Source organism: Mercenaria mercenaria, chromosome 19 (assembly GCF_021730395.1).
Source record: "Mercenaria mercenaria strain notata chromosome 19, MADL_Memer_1, whole genome shotgun sequence".
In the NCBI taxonomy this organism is placed as follows: Eukaryota; Metazoa; Mollusca; class Bivalvia; order Venerida; family Veneridae; genus Mercenaria; species Mercenaria mercenaria.
In genome coordinates, this window is record NC_069379.1 from 12,575,570 (window position 1) to 12,581,805 (window position 6,236).

The window sequence follows — 6,236 nt, forward strand, 5'->3', positions numbered from 1 at the left end:
ATTTTCAGAAATCATGTCTTATGTTTTTACCAGTGAAAGTAAATATTATTATACAGGTGACTTCGCACCTTAGTATGGACAGTTTGTTCAACATTGATACTTGAGAAATTGATTTCGAATGTAAGACTGAAATGATCATTGTTATAGTACAGTATTAACACTACTTAATGAAACAATAGACTAGAGTTTCATTTGTACGGTAATACTGTATAGTGTCAACTGTTGTTTTGCTATAACGTGTCATTTCGATTGGAATAAAATTATATATAGCTTTTTACATTTATGTTAGAAGGTATCCGAAAGGTATATGCCTTTCTTATCAAAGTGGCAAACAGAAACAATTTATGTGAGTGTGATTCTACACACTTGTTTGCTTCAAATTTAATACGTATCATACCTACTTGTAAATGCATTTTGTATCAACAATTTGTCTTGTGTTTCTTATATAAATGTATTTTATAACATTTACTCTCTATTTCTTTAAACCCTTAAATGCGTATTGTGTGTAAATAGATTTGTGTATAGATAGTCTTAAGATTTGTGATAAAGTGATTTAGAATAGATCAAACCGAAATGGTACACTTGACCCAATTTTCATATTTTACAAATTTGAACAAGTAATAGATATTATTTGTGTGAACATTTAATGTACATTTTCAGTACTTAAATTTGATTTGCGTTGTAGTTATAAAACCATTTTTATTTACAAGTGATATATGTATAAAAAGAACATCGTAGCAATATTTGAGAGAAATGGCTATTTAAAGATGACTACTTAGATATTATTATGGTTAGGACTATTTTCAAAAGCGATGTACCATTTTGGCTATTATTGAAAGTATATATGATTATGCAGCTGATTCCACACCTTTATATTGACAGTTTGCTCAACATTGATACTTGCATGTAAGATTGATGTTACAGTAATCAGCTAGTATTGTATTGTACAAGCACAACTATCAAAAACAATATTCACTATAATTTTTGATTTTATGTATATGCGATTATATATTTTATGACTTCATTGTTTGTTTAATATTTAATAAATATCTATATAACGGAAAACAATTTGCATCACCTGACAACTGTTGTACACTTGTTAAATTACACAAATATAGTAGAATTGGGTGATTTAACACTGGTGGTATATACATAAAAGCCTGACGATCTAAGTGATAGTAATTGATTGAATATTTTAACAGAAACTTAAAAACGTTGAAGCATTTTTATGTACTGTGCAACTTAAATATTGAAACTAGTAAAAGTTTGTGATGAGAAGTTCTCAATCTATTGCAAATGGTAACGTATACTTTTTACATTTTTGTTAAAAGATAAAAGGCCTAAAAAATTCTTAGTTTCCGGGAACATGCCATAAAAAAGTAGGGTAGGTAGGTCGGATTTTATTTTGGATTTTTTTTATTAAGGGAGACTTTTCGGAAATTATTTTTGTGTCACAAATGAATACAAATAAGGGGGTTGTGTCTTTAGAGCATCAGTAAGTTGATTTTTAACATCACTGGCTGGCCAAGTTTAAAGCCTAAAAATTGCAGTTTTGCAACTTTTTGTTAAAAACTTGAACAAATATTCTCCAAGGTTATAGAAACATTTAGGGTCGGGCCAAAACTTTAGGGTAGGTCGGGATACCGTAAACAAACATTTTTTACGCCTAGTCTTCAAGTAGGCTATTTTCTTTAATGTTTTAATGTATGAGATATAAATATATTTTAAATTCTAGATTGTTTCTAACGGTAATGTTATGAAAACGATATGTGCGGTTAACTGTATTGTGTCAACTTTTGTTTCAATATATAAGAAATCAGAATGAATTCTTTATAGCTATATGCTTTTTATGTAAAAAGGTATCTCAGAGGTTTATGTTTAAATGTATTGGTTTTTCTTATCAAATCGACAAAAGCGGTAAAGTGACGGACAGAAACAACTTGTATGAGTGTGATTTTGTACTCTTGTTTGTTTTAAATTTAATGGCTTCTCTTCCTATAAAATCATTTATGTTTCAGCAGTTTGTTTTGTGTTTCTTATGTAAATCGTTTAACATTTTCATGACATATTTATTCAGCCTTTCAAGTAGATTTGTTTAAAAAAAGGTTTCTGTACAATTGTCTCAGATGTGAGACATGTAAGAAATTAGAATTTGTCAGACTTTAAGTGTTATACCAAGGGCTGTTTGAAATTTAGATTTTGTCAAAATTTGAAATCTGAAAAATCCACAGTTTCGGTGTTTTGGGAAGTTTGACCTTCGGTTTTAATCAAAACAGATTTTTTTCTTCAAAAACTATTATACCGATGACCTATCACGATTTTTAAGTATTTCAAAAGAGAAATATGTATTGAATCTAGATAATTATTTTGAAAAATGTATATGAAAAATATTTTCAAAAGATGAGCATAAAATGGACCTGTTTTAACGTAATGATATGATGATGTCATTTCCAGGTCGTTTTTTACCAGAAACAGATCTAGCTCTGGACATATTTTCCTCAGAACTGAAAGCAGTTTTGCAAGTAATTATGATAAAAAAAACAGGAATGTCAGAACTAAAACTAATTTCAAACGCATTTTGCATGTTAGATACTTTGGCATCTAAGAATTTTACAACTGTAACACAATTATCACCACGCGGAAGACCTTTATCTTGTATTGGTTCCTTTAATAAGGTTGTTAAGGTTTACAAACGACCAAAATTTCATGAAAATGAATGGAAATATTTCAAAATGGGAAGGGGCAAAAGTTGATTTTAACCAGTAATAAAGTTTATTATTAAATATTAAGAAAATTGTGTTGATTTTGTACGTTTTTGCTGTATATTATCAACATTTTGATCTGTTTTTACAGAGAAGCATAATTATGTATTACAGTTTGAAATGTTAGCATATTATAATATCGAACTGTAGACCAGCCTTGTTGATTGTTTATCTGCCAAAGGAAGGTTATATTGGAAACAGAATCAGATCTTTGGTTTTGACTAGTACCTATAACACGAAATAAAGATTATTTTAAACTTTTAAATGCGTGAAAAAATACAAATACATGTAGCTCTACCGCATTTTACACATTGTTTTAAATTTTATAAATTCTTCTCTACTGTTGTTAATTTCTACTGTAACATTATGCCACATGCATTGTTAATTAGAATTTTATTATTACTAATTGCTCCATATTAAGCGTCTTTATTTGACAGTGTAATTTGAAGATAATATTGTACATTTTCTTTCTAGCTTTACACGCTTATTTACTGACGACATTCCATGAGCATCGAATTCCAGCAACATGTCGAGAGTACTTTAAAAAGGCATCTTAATATAATAGCTGTAAAATCCATCAGTCCGTCTGTTATCAGAGAATGTACCTTAAACAAATAAACATGCTAAATTTAAGCATTTATGTGACTGAGAAGTTGATTCAATTAATTGCAATTATAAAATGTTTACGACTGAACGAGACTGCAATCAGAAAGTTCATGCATTTGTAAACATTTTGCGAAGACGCAAATTGTTAATTATCATTTCCTAGTTGTGCATAGTAAAACTAAGTATGTGAAATATTAAAATGAGACATACATTACCATAACATTTTTACAAAGAGTACTGGCTAAAACTCTTTACACACTTCAAAATGAAACTGAAATTATTTTTTATTTCAATTTGGATGATATCTAGAATTAGTTTTTCGGTATACTATTGATGAACTGTTTATACAGTAAACACACGATTAAAGGTTCTAATGACTGGGGCTTCCGATATTCATGATCTGTTTGAAGTTAAATTACATGTAAACAAACGTTTCTGAGATGCTCTCGAGTGTTTCCTCATGTCATTTTATTGGTTATCCAAAATTACAAATTGAAAAATACTCACATAATTTCATAACATCAATTCGTTTATGTTGAAAACAGTAAGATAATGCAAAGAATTTATTTCCATTGCATTTTGATATTTATTCCAAAGTTATTTTTAAACTTGATATGAATTTGACAAATATTCTATATTGTTTTAAGAAACTAATATATACATCTATGTTTTAATGGAAGACTTATTTTGATAAAGCAGATATATGATACATTTTCATCAAATCCGTTAAATATCTGAACAAATATGTGTTACTTAATTTGATGGAATATATTTATTTTGTGCTTCACAATCCAATTACATGTAATGCAAAACTGAATATTAATGTTTGACTACATTACACGTCACAATAATATTTTGGCATCTTAGTAAATTTGTTATGATTTACAAAATCTAATTTTTAAATTTAATGTTTGTAATCATTAAAAGATATAATTTAGTTAGTGTTATTCTTTTATTTCTGTTTTCTAGTCTAGTAGATTTAGAAAGGCTTATAATAATAAGACCTTGTGTAATGCTATCATATCTCCAAAATATTTTGAGGGAGATATATTGTTTTTGATATGGTCGTCTGTCCGTCTGTCCGTTCATGAGAAATTGTATCTCACCGAAGAGGGTTTTTAAATATCTTGTCGCACAACTTTACAACTATAGGACAAAATGCAAAAAGCAACATCCGGTAGTGTCCCTTAAGGATCAAGGCCACACAGTGAGATCGAAGAGATTATTTTATGTCCGCTCATTATGATATCATTCCTTTGAAGCATTTTTTAACAATAAGCCCAAAATTTAAACCAGAATTACGCTCAAAGGTAACGGATCAAAGGCCAAGTATGAAAGATCTGTATCCTTGGAATGGTTTTCAAACTACTTACCACAAAGTCCCAGCCTAATGAGATAACATGCAAAACGCTATTGTTGGTCTCCAATGTCATACTATGAGACCTTGCATTTTTACCTTTATACCCATTAAAATATTTATGCCCCCTTTCGAAGAAGAGCGGTATATTCTTTTGCTCATTGTCGGTCAGTTGGTAAAATATTTTATTTTCTACCAGTAACTCTAGAATGATTGGCCTCAAAATGATCGAACTTCGTAGTGTTTGGTAAGTAGATAAAGGTCAGTAGGTCAAAGGTCAAGGTCAAGATCAAAATGACCTCGAGACAGAGAATGGTTTCCTCTTTATAACTAAGCAACGCTTTAACCGAGAGTCAGCATACTAGTCAGGAAATGATGCCTATTGTTGTTGGACTAGGTCAATTGTTTCCGCCAAGAAACCTAAGAACTCCCAGGACTACTGCCTTCAGACATTAAAATGATTGACAGTGGTCAGCAGATAACCCTATAGTTATGGGATCAGTAATTCAAAGGACAAGGTCATAATGATCTTAGGGTTGAAATTGGAAAGGCCATCAAGGGAGATTATGTACATACAAACAGCTCTTATCACATTTTGATGAAATGTGCAACACCCCTCACGCCCCAGACACCGGCTTAAGCGGAATTCTATTATGAAGTAAAATGAATGTTCACCATAAATCTAAAGGACAGGACAATATAACAAAGGGAGACTGTGCAGGCAGACTTTTTCCAGCTGCCATATGACATATAGGACTGCTGTAACACAGTTATGATAGTTAATAAGTTTGTGAAAAGATCCATTAGAAGCATAGAACGCGACCAAACAACATAATAGCAGACCCGGTTTGATTGAGTCTGTTCATAAGACGTAAAGATAAAGCCTTTTGGGAGGCTTATAGCTAAACACAACGTGTCCTGGTGAAGTATTGTGATTGCTTACTGTCCGACGTTCGTCCGTTGATAACATTGTTTTCAATTTCAAATTACATTTACATTTCCCGTGAAACAATTTGGTAGTTTGTTGAAACAGAGCAATACTTTCCCTAAATAGTCCGCTTTAATCGTTCTTCAAACGGTTCCGCTTGGCTGTATTGAAATTTGTAGGGTTCGGTAGAGCTAAAAATAGGAAATATCTTCAAACAACATCCCCTAACAAAATACTGGCAGATTTAAAATAATGTTACAAAATTATTTCTAGGGTGACCCTGTAAAATGAATTTTCAAATTATTCTCATGACTCCCCTCCCCCCGCTTCGAAAGAGAGGGGATACAGTGCTGTATATATTGTTTTGCTCATGTTCTGTCTATCGGTCAGTCAGACTCACATGCGATATAGAATCTTCCATTTGGTTTTAGATCAAATACTGGATAATGCTTCGTCTGACAATATTCAAAATTCATTGAATAATAAATTATTCGTGGTTTTACTGATGTGGTTCGAGCCTCGTTCGGGGCGTTGAATGATTCATTAGAGGAAACCATCCTCTGGTTTTCGGAAGGCCTGTGGT